The following is a 16,766-nucleotide window of genomic DNA, read 5'->3' as shown; positions in this document are numbered from 1 at the left end:
GCGCTTTTACGGCGCTGTAAACGCGCGTCATCTGTGCGTATAGGCGCCACAGGTGCGCTGTAGTGAATAGATTCAAACGCGTGCAAACATCGCGTTGCAAGATAGAAGCATATACACTCCACTGGAGTTTACTCTTAGAATTTCATGTGGTTGCTTAATTTCAAAAAAACTAACTGAAATATAAAACAAAACTAAAATTAAAACTAACAAAATGCGTGATATATACTAAAGCGCGTCTGCACGAGCTACACGAGCAAGTGACGCGCGTTTACGGCGCGTATACGCGCATATGTACATAACTTTCAAAAGTATATACTTTATATTTATACTATATATTATAGGGTACATGCCGCCACTTCGGGATTCGAACCGTCAACTTGTAATTGAGAGGTAACCGTTCTCCCATCGCTTTACTAAATAAATAATTGTAATTTCAAAGTTCCAGACAAGCCTTTCATTTACATTACAATTCTTGTACAACCCTAGCGCATTCGGTCCCGTACGACTGCATACGACAGGCAACGTTATTTTTACCTCTCTGAGCACGTGCTTAGGTTCCTTTTTCTTCGTACTGAGTGCCTGGCGCCATTAATCAGATTTAGTAGGCTATTAAAGCGTAGATATTTTCGATTTTGCATGAGTGATTTATCTGTTACGTAGTAACCATTAGGTAATACATGCTGTAGTGTGCAGTCCTGCATATGTCTTTAGTAAGAATGAAGCAAACTAGGAGTGCGCCTGCGTCCGTACTAGATGAACGGGCTGCCAGTGATTTGGCGCGCAGTTTCCGTCAAGTCACCGCTGCGGAATCTCATGATTAAGGGCCATGGACTGCTTCGAGACATGTTGAGCAAAAATTCTTGTTAGAATAATGTTTTTAAACAATAAATATGAAATTATTACTGACACAAAGATCGAACAAACACATAGAAAGATTCGTTCGATCCCACTGGACTAGTAGTCACGTTGAGACAACAGACCCTGGTTCGGGTCCAGCCTCTTCGATAGAATTTTTCTAATTTCTAATCTCATTTGATGGAAAGTGACGATGAGGTCGACAATGGAGCATTCTCACCTAAATAATGCCTATTTACTCTCGCCTTGGAAAGACCCAGGTTATACCGTTCAGGGAACGTTCTGCAAACAGGGAATTCCACTCCATAGCCGTTCTCCATATATATGTGGAAGCGAAGCGAATATCCACAACATAAGGGTGGGGTTGTGGATATTGTCTGGTTCCCCGATGATGGAAAGCGGAAGGCGGAATTGAGCAATTCTGTCGCACATTCTCCGTGAAAAATCCTGTAGAATGCCGATTAGTAGGCAACTTTACCGCGGTGTTTAAGGCTCTACAGCTTTACCTCTACTAACATATACAGAGACAATATATCTATTTGATTTTTCTCTCAATGTCATTTAAAACCACCACTAAAAGAAACGCCATTGTTGGGCGTCATTTGACGGCCTCTGTGGTTGAGTGGCTCGCTAACCGGTTTTTGAGGTATCGCCATTTCTGAGGTCCCGGGTTCGATCCCCGGCCGGGTCAGTGTACAACACTAACTTTTCTATATTGTCTCGTGTGGTACATCGTTGTTTCCGATTTCCATAACACAAGTGCTTTAGCTACTTACTTTGGGATAAGAGCTATGTGTGTGATGTTGTCTAATCTTTTAAATCTCGGGAGAGACGAGAATCTAAAATAGATATCAAAAATAACAATAATAATAACTGGTTAATTCCCCTCAGCCTTACTAGCAGCTTGAAGCAATTGTTTTTGTATATTATACCAAGTGAGAGGACGAAGAAGTCGTGAGCCTGATGGTAAGCAACACGCCTGTCCACTCAGAGTTTCAAGTTGTAAAGATGCCTCTGCGCCTATCACCCTGAAACATACCCTTACCCTTCGAAACCGGATTGCAGTAATGCTGACATTACTTCTTAGCAGCAGACATAGGTAAGGTGGCAGTACTTCCCTGGACGAACTCTTTCACAGAGAGCTCTAGTGCTTCTAAAATTACTTACAGTGACAGGGCAGTAGCAGAACTCCTCAGATACATGCGATTTAAACTCTAGAGTGGCACTGCACCTGCTTGCCTAAAACTTAAGATCGTTCTTATCGCTAGTGGCACAGAGTTAAAATTAAATCTTAAGCGACAAGCTTGACGTACTCTTGATTCTAATTGGGTACAAAATTAATCGTCTTTGCGTACTGCATCCGAGACCATACAAATTTAGAAAACTCGGATCCACTTCGGATGTCGCTTGTGTACTAAGTCCGATTCGAATACGAGAAAAATATACGAATATCTCTGTACACCTAGAGATAAAATGATCCCTGTGACATTTCGGACCGTCATTTCCTGGATTCGGAACTGGGGGGCCACTCTCGATCTCCGTCCGACATCCGTCCGTAACAATTACTGTCACATAAGTAATATTCGACAAAATTAAAAGACAAGTATCCAGTATGAAGCTTCATTCGCATCACGCGTCTTTTCATTTGGTCAAGTATTGCTTATTTCGCAGTAATTGTTTCGAACGGATGTCGGACGAAGATCGAGAGAAGACTTCCTGATACGAATCGGACGTAGAGCGCATTCGTTTCGGAGCAAAAATAAGGTCTACAAGGCCCGTGACCCTGAGACATAAGTTGTAAAGTCCCATATGGCAGTAATTTTACCAACACCTCACCTTTGCTTGGCAGAAATAGGTAAAGCCCTTTCACAAGTAGCTCTATTCCTACTATAATAATGTATGTGCTCGAAAACACAGTCGCCACAGGAAATTCCATTCCTGGACTGTGCGCATAAAACAGATGATGAAAAAAATTCCTCCTTCAGCCGTCTGGGCACAATAGCCTCTCCTCTTTTTAGGCCATAGTACACAGCGCAAATACGAGCACACACGCAACGAAGACATCAAGAAGAACCAATAAATTAATGATTCCTTATCAAAATCAAAGAAATACTTATCTCGCACATTTAGGAGTATTTAGATCTAAGCCCGCCCAGCAAAAAGCGAGCTAAGTGCAAATAAAATTAAAATTACTAAATAATTTTCGCAAAGGCAGGGGTGCGCATACATCGGCCCGCGGGGTACCGCGCCTGTAATTACGATGCGGCCCGCCTGTGCACGCCCCTGCCGCGGAACACAGATATTGATGTATTGACGTTACGCTGTAAAATGGGATAACTAAATAAATTTAGATTTTTCAGTTTAGCTATGGAACGTGGTCGATCACTAACTAGATAATCTGAATTAGACAAATTTGAAATTAGAAATTCGATTTTAGTTAGTTTTAGTCAGAAAACTAAAATACGTAGTGGAAACAATATTATTTTCGAATTTTTCAAAATATAGACTGGTGTCGAAATATGAGCAATATTATAACAAGCGTACAATACGCTTACATTGAAATAAGATTGTTTTTTGAAAGATTATGGCAGGTCTCAAGGTCTTCTGGCGGAAACAATTTTATTAGACGCGGTCAGTGTTACTACAGGACTTTTTGAGTGTGTTAGGAATGCATTACTTAAACGAATACATCCCGACATTTGACACAAAGATGGCTTATTTACGTGTTTTATAATTATCACAATGTTTACGGTACACTTATTTGCGATCTATGACATCCCTGGATGTACAAGGTGGTTCTACACAATTATCTGAGAGCTTAAAAGCGTGAAAATTATACTTATAACATTTTCACAGTACGTAATTTTCTCGCCTGGCCGTTATAGCACGTGATAATTAAGTTTTTGTTGCTCCCCTCGAATGCGGACCGCGGAGACATCTCTGAGAATACATCGGCCCCTCGCCCTCTTTGGTTTTTTACGCCTTTTTACTATTTATTTTATGAATCAATTTTTGAGATTTCTACATGCTATTGGAGGTTATTAACCTTTGTTTTTTCTTACGACCAAGCCGTAATTTACAAAACAGTATATGTCCCATTTATTTCCCATTTTTAACCGACTACAAAAGAATGAGTAGGTTATCAATTCGACAGTATTTTTGGTATATATGTATGTTACACGATAACGTCATTTATGAACCGAGTTTGATGATACTTTTTTTGTTGAAAAGAGGGTACCTCAGAATTGGTCCCATTTAAATTTGAAGAAAATATTCCACCTCTAATGGTGGCAAACTAGGGGATGAAATCGGTTTCGCGCACTTTCCGGTAATCGATTTTAATAAAACTTGGCAAATACATGTAATTCCACGAACTTTGAGGTTTGTTTTTTAGTACTCTGTACTCAGATTATTTCAAATACAAATGAGGTTTGTATGACTGCTGCTTTACGTCAGCGCATTGCCAACGCATGTCCAGCGTCGACACGACGAGACGTCCGCGCGACCGCGACGCAACGCGAGCGCGGCGTAAACCCGAAATTCAGCACTATCAATATAGTCAATCAGTACTGGCGTTGCGTCAACAAATTACTTTGGGATACTACGTAGCGTCGCCGCCGTGCGGACGTCGCTTCGTGTCGACGCTGTGCATGCGTTGACTAGACGCTGACGCTCGAAAGACGCTAGTGTAGGGGTCTCTTACCCTTTAAAAGTGAAAGTGCAAAGTCGAGCTAATTTGCATTTTTACTTTTAAAAGTTTAAAACTAAATTAACGATAAAATAATTTGAAAAGGAGTTACCTGATATTATTTATTATTTAAAAACAATAGAAGTAAGCCAACATAACTACTTGCAATGATTTTCCCACAAGTTTTATTATTACTGAAATATAATTTAATAGAACAATTGGGACAAAAATATCCAAGTAGTACTATAATAGGATTACTAGATAGAACTAGTGGGAACGAAGGAAAATTATGTATACATCCGGGAGTACATTACGGCGTGAAACACACTGAAAGCGGGTGTGCGCAGACGCGCTTACGTCCATATAAATATATGGAATTACATCCGGCGCGCTCTGTGTATTTCACGCTTTAGACTCATCAACGGACTTCTAAAAGAAGTAGCTCCTATTTAATTTTCTTGTAAATATACAATATTAAAATCGCATGTAACTTATATTTTGCAACTGTCGCATTGTCCACTCTGCGGCAATGGTCCCATTCATACATCCCTCAAACTTGTTCGTTTATGCGAAGTTTTATTAACGACTTGTATGATTTATATCGATAAATTAAATTACAATATAGTATATTGACAATTTACGTTTTTTTTTTACTTTTAAGGCAAAGATTTATAAATGCATGGTGACAAGCAATAACGTGTTAACCCACAAAAAATGTTTTAGTAGCTGTAGAGCTCCTTGTGAAAGAGTTTGTCAGGGAAGTGACAGTACTTCTGTGACTAAGTTCTTATATTTTCATTTATTGAGTGAAAGTTTAAGAAATACTTTTGATTTTTCTCCTTAAAATACTATGTATGAATTTATAGACTAAGAATACATAGGCACCAAACCGGCACCTTGGGGGACCCATGGCAATGACTCCTAGAACTTATTACTTAATGTAACTCTTAACAATAAATATGGTCATGGCAACCATGCTTGCTCCTGCAAATTTAGTCCCTTACCTATTTCTGCCGCCAAGCAGTAATGTGAGGTGAAATTGGCACATGGGACTCTCAACTTATGTTTCAGGGTGATGGGCGCAATGGCAGTGCCCCTCAGATCTTTACGGTTTATAGCTCTTAGTGGTACTGTAACTATTATGGACAGGTGTGTCACTTACAACCAGCCGTACGACTTGTTCGTGTCGTTACTTGGCATCATAAAAAGCGAAATTTTAGCTTGTCGTCTCGTCTACATTTTACAAACATAAACCAAGTGGTTACAAATTTCTAAATATTAAAAAAATATTAAAAATTACCGTAACCACGAAAAAATCTTTAGGCGCCATTTTCTCAAAACTGTGATCATGCTGTGGATGCTGATCCAAATGTTTTTGGTCAATCGCCATTTTGAGGTATGTTTTAATAACACGCAAAATAATAAACAAAATGACAAATGATTTAAAAGGAAATTAAACTATTTTTTCCGGATCTAAATCTAAGTATATTTGTTTTTTTTAAGCAAACCAACTTTTCGGGTCCTTTACAGGTCCCATGGTCACGACTGACTGAAAATATGTACATGTTTGGAAACTCGATACAAATGATTTTAATTACATTTTTAATAATAAAAATTATAATAGTAAAAAAAAAATTAATGATTGATTGAATGAAAAGATATTTGATAATTTTTTTGTGTAACATCGTTTAGTGCCGTTGCCGATTGGATGTCTATAACCCGTTTGTCAATATTTATTAAGATAATTCATGTCAAAATAAATAGAACGAAATATAAAAAGAAAATAGTAACGGTACCAATACAGGTCCTTGTAGAACGCCTTTCTCTCCACTAAATGAGCTTAAAAGGAATATTTTGTAATGACTATACAATTTTCCAAAGATTGATTATGTCCTTCCATAAAAGATGCAAACAGATTGGAAATTAAACTACTCTTCTGGAATTAAATAACGGCTGACCGAAAGCCGTGAACAAGGGCCCTGCAAAGAGACCGAAACGTTGGTTTTCGTTTGAAATAACAAATATACGGCGTTTACATCCAAAAAACTAGTTACATTTCCAATATGAAGCTATCATGAAAACTCGATAGGATGGCATGATATTATACAGTATAAGCAAACTTTTGACTACAATCCTAAACAAGGGTAAGTAACAATATAGTCGACGACATACTCCGTCGCCACGCTGCTATCCACTTTCATTTGTAAATAATGCAAAGTGGATAGTTTAGGTTCCATGTAAAAGTAGATATATATCGAATATTCCAGTAATCAACCCCGCAATATCATTATGTATTATATCTACATAGTTTCCAACCTCTATTTTAACAATAACCATAAAGCAGTCTCAATAGCAGTGACACGTGCCCGGTATCGGATTTAAAGAGGCGCGGGCGCATAAAAATGGCGTCAGACCAACTCGTAATGGGCACTAGTGGACCGATAAATATGCGGACGGCATGTTTGTTGCGTATTTCAAGCTATAGATAGCAAGTTTGTTTAGTTTTGCAGTTTAATTTTGTTTTAATTGTCGCAAGGTCCACGTTTTGGTAGATTATCTCACCAGATAATTCAAATCGAAGCTGGATGGATACATATGGATACGACATACCAACTTTTTAACTTTTGAATAAACGATTTGTCTCAAATATTATCAAGTTTTCTGACATCAAGGCTGAAACTTTTTCTGTCATGATGTTTGACCTGTTCGACTTGTCTCGATACCTCTATGAGTAATTATTTCGGGGTACCATATCCACCAAGAAAAGCATCCAGGATGGGTATAAAGGCCATTATAGATATGGACCAAATCAGGATCGAAATATTCGTGATACTGCCACGGTATGCCGTGTAAATTTAAGGAGCTTTACATTACATTAAGATGGTAATGCCGCTCCACAATGCTGCTTAAATTATACATCTAACGTAGATCAGACTACTTAAATACACTTTGTACGACGTTCGACGAAAGAACCGCCAATACACTATTACACCATCCAGTCTGTCGTACGCTGGTCACATTGTAATGTTCAGTTGTAGTACTCCAGATATAGGTAAAATGATCTAAGTAGATCTGTAGTATCCACCTCTATACTTCAGGGTGAAGGTCTCCAACCCTTTAAGTATATCCAGAAAGAGTATGGTCTAGTTCCCAATAATGGAATCATTAGACTACAATGGATCAACACTGAATGAAGACATCACTAAGGTTTTTCAGAATCTTCGATGACATGTACATATCGTAGGTACGATGTTTTTTACTATTCATCTGTAAGTACTGCAATGTGATATGCTAGGAATTTGTAACTGACCACCATTTGTTCGTAATTCTCTATTTTGTTAAGGCGAATTAGTAGAAAACTGTCTAGCTTCGACGTTTTTATAGTTGTAAAGTTTTATAGCCTGTGGTGTATCACACACTTAATGGATATGCACACGCGACGGCAGCGGCGAGCTCGCAAAGGGAGATGCGCCTTTGAAGATAGCGGCGATACATTTATTACTCCCGTTGGTTTGCATACCGCGATTCGGAGCTCATACCCGATACTTGAGGCTTTTACCCTAATACGTGTGCGTATTATTGTTAGAGATATCGAAATCGAAGATTATTTAAGACAATTTTTATTCAGATTCTGATTACGTTGAGGGTTGCTTTTTTAATTTGTGTAATTCTACTTACTGTTCTGCCCATATCGAGGAGCTTAGCAGCCTCAAAAGAATAGAAAATACCAGTACTTCCCATACACGTAAATGCAAAAATAAAACATGTCCTTTTTATTTAATAAATGATTACATAGAACTCCATTTTTTTGCAACTAATTCCTTCTCCTGATTCGTAGTCTTGTCCTAATTTTTTTTATTATATCAGATGACGGGATGAACAAGTCGTGCGTCTGATGGTAAATAACACGCCTGTCCATAACTGTTGCAGTGTCCCTCAGAGCTTTAAATTATAAAGGTCTGAGAGACACTACCACTGCGCCCGTCACTCGTCACGTCACATAATTTGAGAAATCCCATGTGCCTGTAATTTCACCAGCACCCCTTACAATTCAAAACCGAAACGCAGTAATGCTCACATTATTAAGAACTTAGTCACTACATACAAAGCGAAGATACTTTCATGTGACATATTAAACGTTCTCGGACTCGTGTCCAGTGACCAGTCATTCTCTCCAACCTGTCATACAGTACAAGTAGTAATTTCCAAACCTACCCAAATTTATCTTGAATTAACGTACAATCGAAACGTAAACTCATTTCTTATCGGTTCCGCGATATCGTTTGATCTCTTTTATTTCGCTAGCATTTGTTTGGAAACAAAACCCACGTTACGTGCATACAATGGCTCATTAAGAATGTTTTGCTTTCTGAAACTGGGTAAAAAGGACTTACAGATAGGACGCACGTGGTACAAAAAGAATAAATAACCTAGTTTGTGTTTTATTCTTTGTAATGTTTTCATTAGATGAAGGTACTTCAAGGGCCGTGACTCGATAGCAAACTTCTTTGGTTCCTGAAGGAGTATTCTGATTTATAAATAAAGGGTTTATTCCACTGTAATATCCTGTCTCTCTACCATTCTTTCGAAAATTCTACATTATGTTTAGCTCATTCATTACTGAAAGTAATTCTTAATAATTTTATCAACAAATGAAGGACTCGTCGATCTCTCTCTCTCTCTCTCTTTCTGCATACTTTCTCGGAAATTGTTAGTTTTGTTTAGCGTACCTTTAATTTAAAGTAATTCGTAAGATACTCTAATTTTATCAATGTATACAAATTTACAATGTATAAGAAAGCATATAAAGCTATAAAACCTTTGTGTGGCATTCTATACGTTTTATAAAGAGCCAGTAAGGGTAGTTCTTCTTGTCCGTCTCTTACGATTTTGAATAAAAGCATCATGTCGTTACAAGATGACACATCATATCTCAACTATTTTCAAGTTATTTCGGCTTTACGTCACTCTTGTTCGTACTATCTTATGAGTTGTAATCTCGTCAAACATCTTTCTATCCACCTCGAATGCCATATCTGAAAAACGTCTTAAATTTTCCTTTTCATTTGCGTCATTGTTCACGTTGCCTTATAGCACTACGCTCCACCCAAAACACAGTTTATAATAATAAAGCACTCTTTATATATCGACTCATCCGAAGAACAGAGTCCGATGTGATTATATAGCGAAAAGAGAATAAGTACGTTAAGAGAATAATTTCATTATTCAAAGTAAGGCCTATGTAAAGGTGTTTTGAGATTTTATATATCTTGTTTCGTTTCGGAAATTATAAAATGGAAGAACAGTCGATCTGACATCCACAGCTAAGAAGAACGAACGAAATGTACTATGTCCTGAGAAAAAGTAGCCTTGCACATAGACCTTTGTTCTACGGATGAGTCGATATATTTGACTATAATTATTGACTAACTCTAAAGTACTAACATTTAATCAAAAGCTACATTACTTGTATAAGTATATTATAATAATAGTTATTTCAATGGCTGCACTGGTTTCTAACACAAGATAAGAATAGAAGAAAGCTTTTTTCCCTGATCTCGTGAATTCAAACCGGACGTTTATTCGTACAAAGTTACCATATTATAAAAACTCAAGTCACAAAGTTTAATGGCTCTGTGTAAAGCATTTTATGCAAACGGTATCAATTAGAAGATACACGTTGGCGTGGTACTGTAAAAACATTTCAACAGATTTTAAATACAGAAAAGTTGGTTGAAGCATCAAAAGCACATAATTTATGGCCCAAAATATTTTGATGCTAGGTTCATTAGGTTAATCTTAAGCTAAGGAAGTCTAAATGTGTTCAGTATTTTCCAAAATATAGAATCCTATTTCTTTTAGGTGAGTGTGTTTCATTCACATTTCTGACTTTGCCGGTAAGCACTAGCGTAGAGCTCCCTGTAAAAGATTTCATCCAGAGAAGTACTGCCACCTTACCTATTTTTGCCGCCGAGCAGTAAAATGAGCAATACTACGAATAAAAGGAAATAAAAGCCTAAAACGAATTATTTAAAAACAAAATAACGTACATTGCACATTTATATCTCTTTAAGTACTACAGAGTACCTGCTAAATTTTGGTTTTTCAACTGAAGCCCTATTGTTATTAAATTCACATTTATTCCAATGTTTTAAAGTTGCCCAGCAGTTTAACAACACGCCGCACCACCCGCTGCCCCGTCAGTTGCCATCGGGCGCTTGTCAACGACGTATCTGTGTCAAATTTTCTCCTGTTCTTATTTTATTCATATTCAATGTCAGAGCGCGGTTTGCTGTATACTAGGGGTAGTCTCCCACCTCACCTCGTATAATCTCAGTACTGAGTGCTAAAAAATCGACCTCATACATGCCCTAGTTTGCCACCCTTAGGGGTGGAATATTTTCTTCTAATTTAAATGGAACTACAACTTAGGTACACTCTTTCCAACAAAAAAAATAATAATCAAAATCGGTTCACAAATATCAGACAGTTTATAATCGCAGTCATGGCGTAACATACATAAAAAAATACAGTCGAATTAAAATCTCCTCCTTTTTTTGAAGTCGGTCAAAATGTAGGCTCGTGTTGATACACCTCGCCTTGATCAAATGGACGACTTCAAGTGTAATTTGTTTATCTGTAAATTGAGATTATTTAAATTTGAGTTTACATGTTTTATAAAACTTCTTTGACATAAATGTTTGACGTGTTCCTTCATTGTAAAGCGAGAGGTATAAATAATAAATAAATATTCACAAATGTACCTAAATCAGAAATTCAGTCATACCGCCCGAGGGATTTGGAACGTCGACCTCTCGATCGAGAAACTACCGTTCTGGCACTGGGTTCTGCCACCGTTTGTAAAGACACTTCCTTAGTATCGTAATTCATATGACAGTTACAATTTGCCACCAGGTGGCCTTTCTGTTTGCTTTGAAAAAACTTTACACGGCAAGCCATGCTACCACAGAACAATAAATACAGTAGAAGTGGTTAGTTAGCTTCTGACGCGTGCCAACATTAGGTCTCGAAAGGCCTACGGCTCTAATGGTTCAGACAGCCATTTTCAATTTGTATGTCATGGATCTGTTCATGGATTCTTTCGCGCAAATTCTCTAAAATCGTACAAAAATGTCTAATTGTGATATTTTACGTCTAAGTCCTATTTTAATAAATTTTTAATTTTCTGTTTATCGAATTGATTTACATGTTAATCGTTCGTCGTAGTCCAGCTACTGGCCGCAAGATGGCAGCACATTGAATAAATACCAATACAAAATCAAAACGTCGTAACTTGCAATTAACGTATTAAACTTTCAACGATGTAGCGACTGGGTAAAGTTTAAATTATATTAACAGTCCAGAATTTGTTGCGTCTTTTTAAATAGAAACAGTAACCAATCATTAGAAAGCTTTCGTAGTGTTTATCATTTGTTTGTGTACGTTTTGGCGACAGGGGTGACAGCGATTCCAATAATAATCGAGACTTAAGGCATTTCCATTGTTTTTTTTTTTTCCCGTGATTGCTACCGTAGTATTTATACATTGTGTGCGGATCGTAAAATCATTGGCGGCGGCGTCTGATGATTTTTCGACTGGCGACGGCGACGTGATATCGGCGTGGTATATATTTTTCAGGCAATTAAAAAACATTAGAACATTGTTAAACTCAACTTTTGCAAAGGTTTTTAAAAATATTTACACCTGTAGGTGCTTTAGCTAGCTTTTTTGTAGGTTTATAAAAAAAACAATCACAAAAATAAACGCTCTTAATTTACATCTAATATGATGATGATAATGATGGCCTACTGTCTGATGTGACGATTTCGGTGTCTTAACTGTGCCATATATCCCCATTTGGGAAATAAACTTTTCTAAATTGGTTCTGGTCTGGGTGTTCCGGGAAGTGCCGCAGAATTCCGTTGCTCTGGTACTCATAGTACATCGAATTCCCTAGTTGAGACAGCAGGCAATTGGCGTGGTTGTTTGGCAGAAAAAATATGAATAGGATGTACGTAGACGTTCGTTAAAAAAGAAGCTGTAAAATAAAATAATATTTCGCCGGTCATATTCATAGACGGTGTCGACGCAGAAGATTTTTCGGCGACGGCGCAGCGTATGATGACGTATTCCTAACACTATTTGGTGACACCTACAAGAAGAAGAATATAATGAATGCAATCGCAAATGTTATAATAAAATCAATAAACTTACAATCAAATACTTCAGTAGCTGTAGAGCTTCTTGTGAAATAGTTACCTATGCCGCCGAGCAGTAATGTGAGCATTACAGCGTTCCGGTTTAGAAGGGAAAGGGTGGTAGTGATATTACAGGCATATGGGACTTGTCAACTTATGTCTCACGGTGATGGGCGCAGTGGCAATGCCCATGAGATATATGCGATTTAAAGCTTTTGTATAAAAAATGTATTTTTCTAGACACCCTAAAATCATATAGGATACATAGCATTTAACTGCCTCTGTGGCCGAGCTGTTACTATTACTACAGGTTCGATTCCCGGGCCGGGATAAATATTTGTACGGCCTACATTTATTTTTCTCGTGACTTTGGGTGTAATGTGTGGTTGTCTATGTGTGAGTCCATGGCACCCGCGATACAGGGTTTCCCTACTGCGGGGCTATGTTGAGTGTGTGCGTTATTATTATTATTATTATTGTTATAGCGATAAACTTTAACGCAATATTTTCATTATAATTTACACTGGACGTTTACGTGATCATAGGAATAATATTGTCTAGGTAAGAATTACTTTATATATACGTACATTTTGATATACGCGAGGCCTTATAAAGCTCTGAATGGCACTGAAACTTGTGGATAGGGGCGTCGCTCACCACCAGGCGAATGACTTGTTCCTCCTGTCACTGGGCATTATAAAAAAAATCACTCATACTATCTAGCAAAAGTTTTTCACCGGCGCCGCGACAAGGCGAAAATAGAAATGTCGGTGGACTAATTTCCACCAAAAATTGCCATTCATTTCTCACGCAAGCTCATTCCATTTCTAGTCCAGAGAAGTACTGCCACCTTACCTATTTCTACCACCAAGCATTATCATATTGTATACATGTATCATACGTGTATTGTAAATGTGTAGTGTGGCATAAAGCAGATGATACATAGAGAATGTACCATTTCCTTAGGTCTCAGCCGAAGCTGAAACAGGAACGACTGAAAATCAGTGTCTGTCTCGCCCGAGATAGACTTATTGCTGAGTCGTATCCTTTTCTTCTTTTGCGCCACTATACATACTTACTAATTTAAAATCAGGCAGCCATTTGTTGTTTTAGTGTTAAGTATTAGATTTAAGTGTGACTCAATTGAATGAATAAACGTTTTCCGTTCTTTCTTAACGCAGTAGTACTAACGTTACTGCTTGAGCAGTAAAGTTAGTATTACTGCGTTCCGGTTTTGAAGGATAAGGGTGCAGGTGAAATCACAGGCACATGGGTCGTGCCAACTTATATCTCAGGGTGACGGGCCCAGTGACAATGCCTCTCTGATCTCTACGATTTAAAGCTCTGAGTGGCACTGTAACTGCTATGGATGTCATAACAAATATACTAAAAATATAGTATTCAACTATATTTGTTTAGTTGTCTCGTCAAAAGTACATTCTAAGAGTAATCGAGAACGCTATGGCAAAAAAGCAAGTCCACTGTCAATAAATACACACTCTCCATCTACAAAATAAATTAAACACAATAAATAAATAGTAAACGTTTCTAAAAAAAAGCCATTTTTGCTTCGTCATCGACACATCCTGTTCCTATAACATATTCCATCCGTCCGTCTGTCAGTCTGTCATAAACCTTCACTGATTTGCATAAACACTATTTGTAAGTTGTTTTATTTTCAAGAGGTACTCCAATATGTTTTCTAAAAAGTTTGTTGTTGTTAAAGATTTTTATAAATATTGAATGATACTTTAAAATGATCTTGTATTTTTCCTGAAGAACAGAAACTATTTAGAAGACATAGAATATCCTTGGTATAATAAAGCGACATGTGATCATACGTCAAAAATGCTTATATTACATACCAACTACTTGAAACAAATTACTTATGTTTAAACATTGACTTACAATTATATGGACGTCGGGTCCGCGGTAAAAAGTGTCCGCACTTGTAAGGCGCTAAAATCGTATACAGAGCGCGACACTCCGCTTTAGTCTTCATTTCTTCTACGGACAACGCGATACTGCGATGACATAACAATTTAAATTTCGAATAGGTTGACTTGGGACATTTTTTTTTCGTGGTTTTTGTATTAGACCCGTCGTCCATTTATTTGTAAGACAATGTGTTTAAATGTAAAATTTTGCAATCCATTGCGTATTGAAGACTTATTATCTAAGCGTTTTGTAAACCTTCCCAAACATTCATCATCTGAACACGGCCGATAGAAATACAAAATAGGTGATGGCCATGATGGCCGTAGTGATTATTTGTAGATTTTTTTAATTTGAGCCGTTAATAATGTTTAATTCGAAATATTTTTTTATAATGTCAAATGACGGGACGAACCAGCCCTGCGTCGTAAGCGACGCGGCTGTCCTTAACAGTTACAGTGCCACTCAGAGCTTTAAATCGCAAAGATCTGAGAGGTACTGCCAATGCGCCCGTCACCCTAAGACATAAGTTGACAAGCCAATTTCACCAGCACCCGTACTCTTGAAAAACCGGAACACAGTAATGCTGACATTACTACTTGGCGGCAGAAATAGGTAAGATACGAACGATTTCACAAGGAGTTCTACGGTTACTAAAATATTTTTTATTGTATTTTCGTATCATTTATGCGCAGGTTTCTTCAGGTCTCTTGGTGTAATAAGGTCACATCTGCAAAATGACAACATTTCAGGAGAAAGGTTTGAAGATTCTACGAACGAAATTAGTTAATAACAGTTTTATGATAAAAGATGCCCAAGATGTTGGAAGTGTTTCCCCCTTGCATAGCTATGTTAATGCGTTGGACAAGGTAGCTGCCGACCCTTGAGTTTCCCTCCCCAAACAGTCTATTAAGTTTTTCGATAATATTTTGTACAGATGAAAGACATCGGGATCCCACGGCGGGCCAAGGGTTTCGACTCCAAAGGATGTAAATAGGTAGTCGGAGTCGAGGTCCTGGTACTTATTACTCTTTATTATCTCCGCCAGCTCAGCTGCGGAACCAGTCCTCTTGCTGGTGTGTTGGAGATGGGATGCAGCAACTGTGTCGGCACACATGGCATCCCATACCAGTGCACGGCCCATAATCCAAGGGATGAGAGTCATTCCGTCCGGGCGTCTGCCAACATAGAGCTGTGAGAATTGGCAGTGTTCCCTCTATGTGAGACCCAATTTTAATCACACAATTTAATCCTAGTTTTATTTTCTAGTATTTAAGATTGTAACTTAAAAATACATACATACTTTATAAAAGTTGGTACTTAAACTGATTAATATGCAGTCATCATATCGCTGTAAGCTCATAAATAAAGTCCGTATTACAAAAAAAGCAACCGAGACCACCCCTATTTTGGTCTTTTGTACGCTCATCACGGAGTTTTTAAAAGGATTTTGGTATATTCCCGCTTTGCCCTTACAATTTTCTTTTACATCATCAATAGTGTGTTCCAGTGGATATCATAGAAATCGACTAAAAAATAATAATCTATAGTACCCGCCTACATTTCGTCTTTTTAGATATATAAAGAACGTTAAGCGAAGACGACAGTGATAATAAACCTTTTCTTCTGAGAACTAATTTTATTATAGTAAGGGAAAACATCATGACAAATGATGACAAATGATATTTATTTATAAATGACACGACAATAGGTTTACTATTGTCAAAAAAGTTTCCATTTAATGTTTGTAGCCCCTGTTCCTTTGTCTTTTTATAGTGTATGTATTTTTAAATATATTAGCTGTTGCAGTGCCACTCAGAATTCGCAAAGATCTGAGGGACACTGTCACTGCGCCTGCCATCCGGAAATATAAGTTGATAAGTCTCATGTGCCTGTAATGTCAACTGTACTCTTACCCTTCAGATCAGAACGTAGTAATGTTGATATCGCTGCTTGGCGGCAAAAATAGGTAAGGTGACAGTACTTCCCTGGACGAACTCAAAAGAGCTCTGTTGCTACTGAATATTTTTATTGTACTATATAGATGCGTGGCAGAATATTATGAACAAATAATTTTAATAGATTGTGTA

The sequence above is a fragment of the Hyposmocoma kahamanoa genome, unplaced genomic scaffold (assembly GCF_003589595.1).
Source record: "Hyposmocoma kahamanoa isolate Upper Pololo Valley unplaced genomic scaffold, ASM358959v1 116, whole genome shotgun sequence".
NCBI lineage: Eukaryota > Metazoa > Arthropoda > Insecta > Lepidoptera > Cosmopterigidae > Hyposmocoma > Hyposmocoma kahamanoa.
Note: the sequence above shows the minus strand (reverse complement) of the source record.